The 14,063-nt window shown below is 38.7% G+C and overlaps 1 protein-coding gene across 12 annotated transcripts in view; it reads right to left on the reverse strand.

The window, feature by feature from the left end:
• The window catches only part of LOC147379347 (uncharacterized), a 223,063-nt gene that overhangs the window by 46,006 nt on the left and 162,994 nt on the right, over positions 1-14,063 (reverse strand). For 2 of the 12 annotated variants that reach the window (XR_015132915.1, XR_015132925.1), the window contains one exon: positions 3,194-3,460. The exons of 8 other annotated variants lie outside the window; for them this stretch is intronic. The gene's annotated coding sequence lies outside the window, so the exon portion shown is untranslated. Of the gene's footprint in view, positions 1-3,137; positions 3,461-14,063 lie in introns of those variants that run through there. 2 more of the 12 variants (XR_015132976.1, XR_015132969.1) reach the window with 2 other exon arrangements.

Consider the following 14,063-nt stretch of genomic DNA (forward strand, 5'->3'; position numbering starts at 1 on the left):
TAAATCAAATACTCTTCAATACAAATTTTAAAATATAAATCAAAGAAAAAGAAAATGAATCTTCCTTTTCTACTCACAGTCTTATCAATAATCAGAGAAATGTTTGTGTTTTGGCCAAAATTTGATGGGTTTGAAAAGCTAAGTCATTATTTAATTGCCATTTCTTGATTAGTAGTGAAAGACAGCATATGTTTTATAGAATTTTCTTTGGCAAATTATTTGCTTACAACCTGTTCAAGTGCTTTTTTCTACTGGGTCAAGAGTCATCTTCTTATCGATTTATACTTCTTCATTATAAAAACATTCTGTGGTTTAGGTATCTCATGTCTTTTACTCTATTGCTTATTTTTTAACTTTTTTAAATAAGTGAGTTGTAAAACTTCAGTGTAGCCCAATTTATTTTTCTTCATGGTTAATGTTCTGTGTATGTCATTTAATAAAACCCTCCATGTCCTGGTATACTAAAGATTGCCTTCTAAAACTTTGTTCTAAAGCTTTAGAATTTGATTTCTCTTTTACAGTTTTAATTCATCTGTAACTAGTTTTGTGTATAGTGTGAGATACAGATGTAGTTTTTCTTTTTTTTTTGATTTTATTTTATTTTTAAACTTTACAATATTGTATTAGTTTTGCCAAATATTGAAATGAATCCGCCACAGGTATACCTGTGTTCCCCATCCTGAACCCTCCTCCCTCCCCAGTTTTATCTTTTCTGTTTAGATAATAATTTATCCCAACATCAATTGTTAATTTATTTGTAATTTTACACCAGGCTCCTCTGTCCATGGAACTCTCCAGGCAAGAATACTGGAACGGGTAGCCATTCCCTTCTCCAGGGGATCTTCCTAACCCAGGGAACGAACCTGGGTCTCCTTCATTGCAGGCAGGTTGTTTACTGCCTGAGCCACCCAGGGAAGCCCCATTTGTAACATTAGCTATGTTAAATACAGTATACGCAAGATTAAATATGTTTAAGGATCTGTTTCTGGGTTACTTTCCACCACTGATTCAATGTATAATTTATACAATGTTTTAATATCATAATAAATCTTGGTATCTGGTCTCACTTTTTATTTTCTTCAACTTTTTCTTGGATATTCCTTGACATTCATTGTCCCAATTGAATTTTAAAAATCTGTCAATTTCAGTGAAACACTGGAGACAGGGAAATTTTCACTGGATTTGCTTCAGATTTATAGATAAATTAATTAGAAACACATTCCTTATAATGGTGAATTTTCTTATGAAAATATATCACTGTTTTTATGCAATTATTTTCCTTCAGTTTTGTTTATAAACTTCCATGAATTACTGTACATTTCAAGTTATTTCTATATGTACTATAGTTTAACTGACTCAACAGTATCTTAGTTTTTACTAATCCTCTAACTGCTCATATAGCAATTGAGCCCATGTTGATTCTACAGACAGCAACTCTGATAAAGCTTTAGTTTTAAAAAATGTATTAGAGTGCCTTTGCAGTTTTCTTTAAGCAGTCATAACATCTGGAAGGAACAGAATATTGCTTTTCCCTTTCCCTGGCGGAAATTTCTTGTTATCCAACCCAAAGAACAATTTTCAGCCAGGCACATTGCCCCTCTTCTAAAAGACTATATTTCTTAGGTAATTTTGCACTAGATGTGACCATGTAACTTTGTTCTGGTCAATAAAATTTAAGCAAAGCAATGTGTGGGACTTTAGGAAATGCTTCTTAAATGAGAACAAATGAGTGCTTCTCCATTTTTTCTTTTTGGTTGCCTGGAATGAAAACATAAAGTGTGGGAGTCGAGCAATTACCCTGGATTATAAAGCAATATAAAAAGCTGGTGGAGCCTCAAGATAGAAGTACTGGTCCCTGATGGCTGGGGAGTTGCCAGCACCAGTCCTGATTGCTTGCCCGTTTTTTTGTAAAGTGAGAGAAACACTTTTTAAAGGTATTATAATTTAAAGTCTTTCTGTATGTGCAGATAAAACTAATCCTGAAGGGTAAACTTTCCATTTTTTTGTATTATTTGTTTTCCTTGGTATATTGTATTGTCTTTGACTTTCAGAACAATATTAAATAACAATATTCATAGTAGCCATCTTCTTTTTGTTTTTGAGTGTAATGAATCAAAACCTTCTCCATTAAGTGTGATATTTGCTATAGAGTTTTTGTAGATATGCTTTCTTATTAAGGATGAGAAAGTAAAAGGTATTTCTTATTGGTCATCAACTATGACTTACCTTCGTTAAATCAGGGAAGTAGCCTTTAAATGCTCATAGACAGCTGTATAAAACTAAAACTGACCATACATAAGCTTTTAAAGAATCCTGGCCTTTTAACATATTTTGTTCCTTTCAATACATAACAGGGAGATTTACAATACAAACGAAATCCATAATGCCTGTAACAAACTAAATCTTACTATATTAGTGAAATAACCAAAATTAAAATGCCCATGTGACAGAATTTTACGAATTACTTTGCAATTGACAGTTTTATATTTTCCCTGGCTTTAACATAGCACCAATATAGACAGAATAAAAATGCTTTTTCCCTCTTATGAACAAGAGATGTTTTCAGTTTAGCATTTAATTTTTAATTATAGATTTTTGTACTTTGCTTTAAATAAAAAAGCTACCAGAAGCAACTATACAGCAATAAAATGGACAGTCTTGAAGAAAAGCATAAGTACTTAGAAATGTACAATCTCCCTAGACTGAACCAGGAAGAAACAGAAAACATGAATAGACCGGTTACTGGTACTGAAGTTAAATCAGTAATTTAAAAATTCCCAACAAACAAAAGTCCAGAATAAGATGGCTTCACAAGTAAATTCTACAAAACATTTAGACAGCAGTTAATATCTATCCTTCTGAAACTATTCCACAAATTGCTGAGGAAGGAACACTGCCAAACCACTACAGTGGTTTGGTATGCAGCCACCACACTCTCATACCAAAACCAGACAACAATATCAATAAAAAAGGAAATTATAGGCCAATATCACTGATGAATATACATGCAAAAACCCTCAACAAAATACTAGCAAACTCAATCCAATGATACATTAAAAGGACCATACACTATGATCAAGTGAGATTTATCCCAGGGATGCAAAAATCTTTCAGTATCTGTAAATCAATTAATGTGATATACCACATTAACAAATTAAAGAATAAAAACCATATCATCATCTCCATAGATACAGAAAAAACTTCTGGTAAAATTAAATATCCTTTTATTATTAAAAACTCTCTGAAAAGTGAGCATAGAGGGAATATGTGCATGCGTGCTCAGTCATGTCCAGCTCTTTGTGACTCCATGGAGTGTAAACTGCCACATCCTCTGTCCATGGGATTTTCCAGGCAAGAATACTAGAGTGGATTGCCATTTCCTCCTTCAGGGGATCTTCCTGATCCAGGGATTAAACCTGCAGTCTTGCATTGGTGGGCAGATTCTTTACTACTGAGCCACCTGGGAATAATAAAGACCATATATGACAAGTCCACAACTAAGAGCATACTTAGTTGTGAAAAGCTGGGAAAGAATTTCCTCTAAGGTCAGAAACAAGACAAGGGTGCCCACTGTCACCACTGTTACTCAACATAGAAGTTCTAGCCATGGCAATCAGTGAAAAAATAAAAGGAATCCAAATTGGAAATAAAGAAGTAAAACTGTAGCTGTTTAGAGATGACATGATACTATATATAGAAGACACAGAGATGGCCAATAGGCACATGAATATATGCTCAGCATCATTTATCATCAGAGAAATGAAAACCAAAACTACAATGAGATATCACCTCACACCAGTAAGAATGGTTTTCATCAAAAGTCCAAAAATAGTAAGTGCTAGAGAGGATATGGAGAAAAGAGTACCTTCCTGCACTGATGGTGGGAATGTACATTGGTACAACCATTATGCAGAACAGTATGGAGGTTCCCTAAAAAATTAAAAATATAATTACCATATGATCCAGCAATCCCACTGCTGGGCATATATCCAAAAGAGACAAAAATTCTAATTCAAAAAGATACATGCACTCCAGTGTTCACAGCAGCACTAGTTACAACAAGCAAGACATAGAAGCAACCTAAATGTCTACTGACAAATGAATAAAGAAAATGTGGTGTGTGTCTGTGTGTATAAACAATGGAATATTACTCAGACATAAAAAGGATGAAATAATGCCATTTGCAGCAACATGGATGGACCTGGATATTAAGTGAAACCAGCCAAAGACAAGTATCATGTGATATCACTTAAGTGTGGTATATAAAAAATGATACAGATGAACTTATTTACAAAATACAAATAAATTCATAGACATTGGAAAAAACATACGGTCACCAAAGGGGAGAAAGGGGTTAGGGATACACGAGGAGCCGAGAGTGCCAGACTGCGACGGCGCAGGAACAGCTGAGAGGAGCTACCCCACGTCCGAGGTCAGGCGGGGCGGCCGAGAGGAGATACCCCAGGCCCTTAAGCCCAAGGCCAGGGGCAGCGGCTGGGAGGACCAACCCCACGCCGTGGCTGCGCGGGCACAGGAGGGCCTAGAGGAGCTACCCCACGTTGAAGGTCAGGAAGGGCGGTGGTGAGGAGATACCCCTCGTCCAAGGTAAGGAGCATTGGCTGCGCTTTGCTGGAGCAGCCGTGAAGAGATACCCCACGCCCAAGGTAAGAAAAACCCAAGTAAGATGGTAGGTGTTGCAGGAGGGCATCAGAGGGCAGACACACTGAAACCATACTCACAGAAAACTAGTCAATCTAGTCACACTAGGACCACAGCCTTGTCTAACTCAATGAAACTAAGCCATGCCCGTGGGGCAACCCAAGATAGGTGGGTCATGGTGGAGAGATCCAGAAGGGAATGGCAAACCACTTCAGTATTCTTGCCTTGAGAACCCCATGAACAGTATGAAAAGGCAAAATGATAGGATACTGAAAGAGAAACTCCCCAGGTCAGTAGGTGCCCAATATGCTATTGGAGATCAGTGGAGAATTAACTCTAGAAAGAATGAAGGGATGGAGCCAAAGCAAAAAGAATACCCAGCTGTGGATGTGACTGGTGATAGAAGCAAGGTCCAATGCTGTAAAGAGCAATATTGTATAGGAACCTGGAATGTCAGGTCCATGAATCAAGGCAAATTGGAAGTGGTCAAACAAGAGATGGCAAGAGTGAATGTCGACATTCTAGGAATCAGCGAACTGAAATGGACTGGAATGGGTGAATTTAACTCAGATGATCATTATATCTACTACTGCAGGCAGGAATCCCTCAGAAGAAATGGAGTGGCCATCATGGTCAACAAGAGTCCGAAATGCAGTACTTGGATGCAATCTCAAAAACGACAGAATGATCTCTGTTCGTTTCCAAGGCAAACCATTTAATATCACAGTAATCCAAGTCTATGCCCCAACCAGTAACGCTGAAGAAGCTGAAGTTGAACGGTTCTATGAAGACCTACAAGACCTTTTAGAACTAACACCCAAAAAAGATGTCCTTTTCATTATAGGGGACTGGAATGCAAAAGTAGGAACTCAAGAAACACCTGAAGTAACAGGCAAGTTTGGCCTTGGAATACGGAATGAAGCAGGGCAAAGGCTAATAGAGTTTTGCCAAGAAAATGCACTGGTCATAACAAACACCCTCTTCCAACAACACAAGAGAAGACTCTACACATGGACATCACCAGATGGTCAACACTGAAATCAGGCTGATTATATTCTTTGCAGCCAAAGATGGAGAAGCTTTATACAGTCAGCAAAAACAAGACCAGGAGCTGACTGTGGCTCAGACCATGAACTCTTTATTGCCAAATTCAGACTTAAATTGAAGAAAGTAGGGAAAACCACTAGACCATTCAGGTATGACCTAAATCAAATCCCTTATGATTATACAGTGGAAGTGAGAAATAGATTTAAGGGCCTAGATCTGATAGATAGAGTGCCTGATGAACTATGGAATGAGGTTCATGACATTGTACAGGAGACAGGGATCAAGACCATTCCCATAGAAAATAAATGCAAAAAAGCAAAATGGCTGTCTGGGGAGGCCTTACAAATAGCTGTGAAAAGAAGAGAAGTGAAAAGCAAAGGAGAAAAGGAAAGATATAAACATCTGAATGCAGAGTTCCAAAGAATAGCAAGGAGAGATAAGAAAGCCTTCCTCATCGATCAATGCAAAGAAATAGAGGAAAACAACAGAATGGGAAAGACTAGGGATCCCTTCAAGAAAATCAGAGATACCAAAGGAACATTTCATGAAAAGATGAGCTCGATAAACGAAAGAAATGGTATGGACCTAACAGAAGCAGAAGATATTAAGAAGAGATGGCAAGAATACACAGAAGAACTGTACAAAAAAGATCTTCACAACCCAGATAATCACGATGGTATGATCACTGACCTAGAGCCAGACATCCTGGAACGTGAAGTCAAGTGGGCCTTAGAAAGCATCACTATGAACAAAGCTAGTGGAGGTGATGGAATTCCAGTTGAGCTGTTCCAAATCCTGAAAGATGATGCTGTGAAAGTGCTGCACTCAATATGCCAGCAAATTTGGAAAACTCAGCAGTGGCCACAAGACTGGAAAAGGTCAGTTTTCATTCCAATCCCAAAGAAAGGCAATGCCAAAGAATGCTCAAACAACCGCACAATTGCACTCATCTCACATGCTAGTAAAGTAATGCTTAAAATTCTCCAAGCCAGGCTTCAGCAATATGTGAACCATGAACTTCCTGATGTTCAACTTGGTTTTAGAAAAGGCAGAGGAACCAGAGATCAAATTGCCAACATCTGCTGGATCATGGAAAAAGCAAGAGAGTTCCAGAAAAACATCTATTTCTGCTTTATTGACTATGCCAAAGCCTTTGACTGTGTGGATCACAATAAACTGTGGAAAATTCTGAAAGAGATGGGAATACCAGACCACCTGATCTGCCTCTTGAGAAATCTGTATGCAGGTCAGGAAGCAACAGTTAGAACTGGACATGGAACAACAGACTGGTTCCAAATAGGAAAAGGAGTATGTCAAGGCTGTATATTGTCACCCTGTTTATTTAACTTCTATGCAGAGTACATCATGAGAAACGCTGGACTGGAAGAAACACAAGCTGGAATCAAGTTTGTCCGGAGAAATCTCAATAACCTCAGATATGCAGATGACACCACCCTTATGGCAGAAAGTGAAGAGGAACTAAAAAGCCTCTTGATGAAAGTGAAAGTGGAGAGTGAAACAGTTGGCTTAAAGCTCAACATTCAGAAAACAAAGATCATGGCATCCGGTCCCATCACTTCATGGGAAATAGATGGGGCAACAGTGGAAACAGTGTCAGACTTTATTTTTCTGGGCTCCAAAATCACAGCAGATGGTGACTGCAGCCATGAAATTAAAAGACGCTTACTCCTTGTAAGGAAAGTTATGACCAACCTAGATAGCATATTGAAAAGCAGAGACATTACTTTGCCAACAAAGGTCCGTCTAGTCAAGGCTGTGGTTTTTCCTGTGGTCACGTACGGATGTGAGAGTTGGACTGTGAAGAAGGCTGAGCGCTGAAGAATTGATGCTTTTGAACTGTGGTGTTGGAGAAGACTCTTGAGAGTCCCTTGGACTGCAAGGAGATCCAACCAGTCCATTCTAAAGGAGATCAGCCCTGGGATTTCTTTGGAAGGAATGATGCTAAAGCTTAAACTCCAGTACTTTGGCTACCTCATACGAAGAGTTGACTCACTGGAAAAGACTCTGATGCTGGGAGGGATTGGGGGCAAAAGGAGAAGGGGACAACAGAGGATGAGATGGCTGGATGGCATCACTGACTTGATGGACGTGAGTCTGAGTGAACTCCGGGAGTTGGTGCTGGACAGGGAGGCCTGGCGTGCTGGGATTCATGGGGTCGCAAAGAGTCGGACACGACTAAGTGACTGATCTGATCTGATCTGATGTGACACAGTGAAGTGAGTGAAGTCGTTCAGTCATATTCGACTCTTTGCGACCCCGTGGACTGTAGCCTACCAGGCTCCTCCGTCTATGGGATTCTCCAGGCAAGAATAGTGGAGTGGGTTGCCATTTCCTTCTTCAGGGGATCTTCCCGGCCCAGGGATCGAACCCAGGTCTTCTGCATTGCAGGCAGATGCTTTAACCTCCGAGCCACCAGGGAAGCCCCAGATACACAGTACTACATATAAAATAGATGAACAGCAAGGACCTACTGTACAGGACAGGGAACTACAGTCAATAACTTATAATAACCTCTAATAGAAAAGAATCTGAAAAATGTATATATGGGTTTAACTGAATCACTTTTCTACACGCCTGAAACTAACACAACATGGTGGATTAATCATATCTCAATTAAAAAATAAAGCAAAATTGCTTAAGATTTCAATTGAAAAAAATGATAGATAATTAATACAAAGTGAAAGTTCCTCAGTTGTGTCTGACTCTTTGCAACCCCATGAACTGTCAGTCTTTGGAATTCTCCAGGCCAGAATACTAAAGTGGATAGCCTTTCCCTTCTTCAGGGGATCTTCCCAATCCAGGGATCGAACCCAGGTTTCCCACATTGCAGGCAGATTCTTTACCAGTTGAGCCACCAGGGAAGCCCTGGTGGCTCAACAAATCACAAAATGCTTCTATTCCTTTAAAATAAAGGCAGAAGGGTTCTTTATATTTGCCATGTGACTTGGATTTTGTCACAAACACAAAAAATTCCAAGTCACATGGCAAATATAAAGAAACCTCTGTCTTTATTTTAAAGGAAAAGAAGCATTCATTAAAGACTATTCAGAAGAAATGAAGAATAAGGCCAACAGGATATGAAATTCTCAAAAAACAGAACAATGGGAAAATACATTTGATTTTTTCAGAATTTTCTCTCTTTATATTCACTGCCAAATAGCAACCTTGATTATTTTTCAGAAGTCAAGTACCTGTTAAGTATTATAAATGTACTATAACATTTACTTTTCATGTTGTGTGCAAATACTTTGTAATCCTCATCTCTTAAAATCCTGCAAAGTGCATGCCCACACAGGTCTTCTACAGTATTTTAAACATACATCTGAATTTGTCAGCTGGATGTGCTGTAACTCTGACTGCCATGTTCATCTGATGACACAAACAGCATTTGGATCAGCTACCCAATTTAGATTTTGAAATTTATATGATCTCTGCTCTGATTAGAACCTCAAACATCAGTGTTTTATTAGTCAAAGGATTTTCAGTAATAACTATCAAAATATTTGAGTTTATAGACATACTACCAGTATACACATTTTCTTTTGCCATTAAATATAGTAATATTGCAAAGTATACTGCTTCAAGTCAGCTTGATCTTTATATGTTAGGTTCCTGTTTTTCATCTCTTGATTCAATTACTTAGATATAGCCTTAAGGAAGCAGATGGTAAGTGGGTGAGTAAAGACCTGAATTGCGATTTCTTAATTATTTAGTTACCTAAGCCCCATAGATTAGTTGGTAAAGTGGCCTTTCCCCAGCCAAGAGACAATATATCTGAATTTTTCCAAAGGTGCTAATACTAATGATTATCTTCACTCTACAACTGTATTTAAACAGAGTACATATTTCAGGAATAATTATTAGGGTTTTTTGGAAATAAGACATTATGTTTCCACCATAGAAAAATTTGAGAGTACAGGGAAAGTCAGATATGATTACATCCAATGATGTAATCTTGGAATAAAACTTAACACTTAAGTTGATCATATTCCCAGATGACTCGAGTTACCTGTGTATACCATCAATGTAGGGTAAATGAACTTATACAAGTGAAGCTGAATTAAGGAAACAGAAAAATGTCATAAGATTCTTGCTTTGACAGTGATAAAATTAGATTATATGAAATTGCTAAATTTGACTCTTGATTTTCAAAATGCAAATTTCATGTTTTTCAACCCTGAATTAATAGCTAATATCCATTTAGCACAAAGGACTTTATATGTATTCAATCACTTACTTAATCTTCATAGCCATTCAGTGTGGTAGGTATAATACCTACCATAACATTTTACAGAAGACAAAAAAAAAAAAAAAATCCAGAGGGGTTTAGGAATATCCTTTTAGTCATACATACAGTATTTCTTATAGCTGAATTTAGAACCCAGGTGCTATAACTCTGATACCAAAGCTCTGAATCCCTGGGCTACACTTACTCTGTATTTAGTCCATAAAATATAAGTTAATTAAATTCACTTTAATTCAGAGTTGGAACTCTGAATTACAAAATACTCTAAATGTCTACCCATTGGACAAAATGTGTAGCTGAATTGCAGATTGATACATTACTTCCTCGTAGACAGATCCACCTGGATACCGTGCAGACTTCTATTCAATACCATTAAAAGAAACCTTATCATCTTCCCTCACTCTTCCCAGTGGCTCATGCCCAAATCCTGGGTATTGTCTTAGATTCTTTCTCCATTTCTAGTTAAAGCATTTACCATGTTCAGTCATTGCTATCGCCTGTTTTGTTTTCACACCTACCGTCTTCCCTCCACCACCTCTATAAAAGTCCCTTATCTGGACAAGTATTATTGACTCATATTGTCCCAATTTTGCCAATGATTCATCTCCCTTAAGTTCATCAGTTATAGGGTGGATTTTTGAACATTCACATCTTAGGTTATTTCTCCCTCCTTTTCTGCTGGAGCACACTTACATGAAACATGTATCATGCTGTTTTACAACTTTTCATTGATTTTTCCCTGTCCCTACTAGTTTCCACAAGCATTAGCTCATATCTTGTAGTTACATTGATATTCCATAATGCCATGTTATACAAGTGTGAAATTTAATAATAGTCCTTTATTGTAATTGAGATGTTTACCAACTACATACATTTTTTTTTAACCTCAGCATCTTAGATCATTTGCTTATTCATTACTTTAAAACTAGTCTAGGTCTTTTGCAGGCACAGCATGTGAAATAAACCACAGAGTACCAAAAAGCCTTGCTATTGGCCCAAGGCTTTGTCCTCTGGTTTGGAAAGTCAGCCCTCTGTGATTTATAACTCTTAATTTATATCTAAGTTACTATGCTGCTGCTAAGTCACTTCAGTCATGTTCGACTCTGTGCGACCCATAGACAGCAGCCCACCAGGCTCCCCCGTCCCTGGGATTCTCCAGGCAAGAACACTGGAGTGGGTTGCCATTTCCTTCTCCAATGCATAAAAGTGAAAAGGGAAAGTGAAGTCGTTCAGTCGTGTCCGACTCTTAGCGACCTATGGACTGCAGCCCACCAGGCTCCTCCGTCCATGGGATTTTCCAGGCAAGACTACTAGAGTGGGATGCCATCGCCTTCTCCAAAGTTACTATAAACTTATTTTAAGGACAACTGACATAACATCTTTATATCAGTTCTAGTTCTTGTGAATTATTTTAAAGGGTTAAAGAAACTTTTATTTCTTCAGTGGATAGGTTCAATAAAGTGAAATCAAATTCTTCACAATATCACACACACACACATACATATATGATGTCATCAACATACCGAGCATATTGCTCATGTTCAGATGCATATATTTGCAATTGTATTTGCCATCAACCTGCTCCTGCTGCTGCTGCTAAGTCGCTTCAGTCATGTCCGACTCTGTGTGACCCCGTAGACGGCAGCCTACCAGGCTCCTCTGTCCTTGGGATTCTCTAGGCAAGAACGCTGGAGTGAGTTGCCATTTCCTTCTCCAATGCATGAAAGTGAAAAGTGAAAGTGAAGTCACTCAGTCGTGTCTGACTCTTCGAGACCCCATGAACTGCAGCCCACCAGGCTCCTCCGTCCATGGGAGTTTCCAGGCAAGAGTACTGGAGTGGCGTGCCATTGCCTTCTCCATACAACCTGCTCCTGGCTTGGTATAGATAACACAGTTGATTATGTGTGCCAATATATTGTGATCTATTGTGTAAAACATACATTTTAATTTAATGTGATTTAAATTTTTTCAGTGTGCTGATTTGTAACGTTACTTATAGTAGAAAAAGGGCTCTCTACTTTTCCTTCAACTGTAAATCTATCTCTGAAACCTCAGGTCCCCAGGGTGTTGAGAATCTTGAAGTCCCTTTGGTTAACTCATTAAAATTTGAGGGTATGGGACCTTGAGGGAGGCTGGTGTTGGTGGGAAGGGATTAATGAGAGAGGAAACTGATCTGATTTTCTGGGAACATGTACAAAACCAGAGTTTTTACGCATGGGTAGCCCAATTCTACTAGACAAGGAACACAAAATGACTCTTCTTCCTCCATAATAATTTAGAACTGGTACATATTTAGAAATGTACACATTTGCATCCTCTTTGCCCTCAATGGTTGTGAATATCATATATGTGCTACTTTTTTTTTTTTCAGTGATTATTTCTTCTTTTTTTTTTTTTTTTTGCACAGTGACATATATGCACTCATACAGTATCACATGGAACAGTTTCAATATCCTAAAAATTCCCTAAAAATTTTTAGGATATATGTGCTACTTTTGACCATATGAGAAAGCATTCAGTTATTCTTCCCATCATCCTGGTTTGTACAAGCTGCCTTTGTTTGGTTGAACTTAAGGGAATCCTGCAAGGCTTGCCCTTGCCATGGCATACACTTGGGAGATGAGATCAAGGGCCAATCCATGCAAGGCTTCTATCATCTCCCAGTCCTTCAGTCTGTCCAAAGACAGGGGACAAAGGAAAGTATGCTTGCTGACCACCAGCTAACTCCCATGTTTTTTCTCTGACTATCTTCCCTACCCTTCATGTAGCAAACAGTATTTAGCCTCAGGAACATTAAGGGGCTTCCCAGGTGGTGCTAGAGGTAAAGAATCTGTATGCAGTACAGGAAACGTAAGAGATGAATTCTATCCCTGGGTTGGGAAGGTCACTTGAAGGAAGGCATGGCTACCCACTCTACCACTCTTACCTGGAGAATCCCATGGACAGAGGAGGCTTGCAGGCTACAGTCCATAGCATTGCAAAGAGTTGGGCACAACTGAAGTGACTCAGCACACACAGGGACATTCAAACAGGGCTGGACTGATCATATCTCCTTCTAGACTATTTTGCCTCAAGCTTGGTCCTTGGCTTTTTAGTTTCGAAGGTCAAAAATTTGCCTCACCAGCTACTTCTGCTGTGTCATTTCTTCCCAAAGGAGAGCAAGTACCAGTTATTCTTACTTCTTATTACTGCTTGAAAAAGGAAAGCTATAGAAGTATAGGAAAAAAAATAGGAGTTGCTATATCAAAATATTTTTGCACTATATACATTCCATTTTTAAAATTTGTTTTAATTTTAACCTTATTTAATCATTACTGAGGGAAAACTCAATTATATTCATTAAGGTTAATATTTTTAATAATGGTAAAACATTGAAAGGATAAATTTTAAAACATTCAGCATCCTCCAATTCTACTGTAGGAATCACACTGAACTTTGAATCAGTTCAGTTCAGTTCAGTTGCTCAGTCATGTCTGACTCTTTGCGACCCATAGAACCACAGCACACCAGGCCTCCCTGTCCATCGCCAACTCCCGGAGTCTACCCAAACCCATGTCCATTGAGTCATTGATGCCATCCAACCATCTAATCCTCTGTCATCCCCTTCTCCTCCTGCCCTCAATCTTTCCCAACATCAGGGTCTTTTAAAATGAGTCAGTTCTTCGCATCAGGTGGCCAAAGTATTGGAGTTTCAGCTTTGACATCAGTCCTTCCAATGAATACCCAGGACTGAGCTCCTTGCAGTCCAAGGGACTCTCAAGAGTCTTCTCTAACACCACAGTTCAAAAGCATCAATTCTTCAGTGCTCAGCTTTCTTTATAGTCCAACTCTCACATCCATACATGACCACTGGAAAAATCATAGCCTTGACTAGACGGACCTTTGTTGGCAAAGTAATGTCTCTGCTTTTTAATATGCTGTCTAGGTTGGTCGTAACTTTTCTTCCAAGGAGTAAGCGTCTTTTAATTTCATGGCTGCAATCACTGTCTGCAGTCATTTTGGAGCCCAGAAAAATAAAGTCAGCCACTGTTTCCCTATCTATTTGCCATGAAGTGATGGGACCGGATGCCATGATCCTAGTCTTCTGAAT

Source organism: Bos grunniens, chromosome 1 (genome assembly GCF_055505025.1).
Source record: "Bos grunniens cultivar Pamir isolate PY7600 chromosome 1, Bosgru_T2T1.0, whole genome shotgun sequence".
Lineage (NCBI taxonomy): Eukaryota > Metazoa > Chordata > Mammalia > Artiodactyla > Bovidae > Bos > Bos grunniens.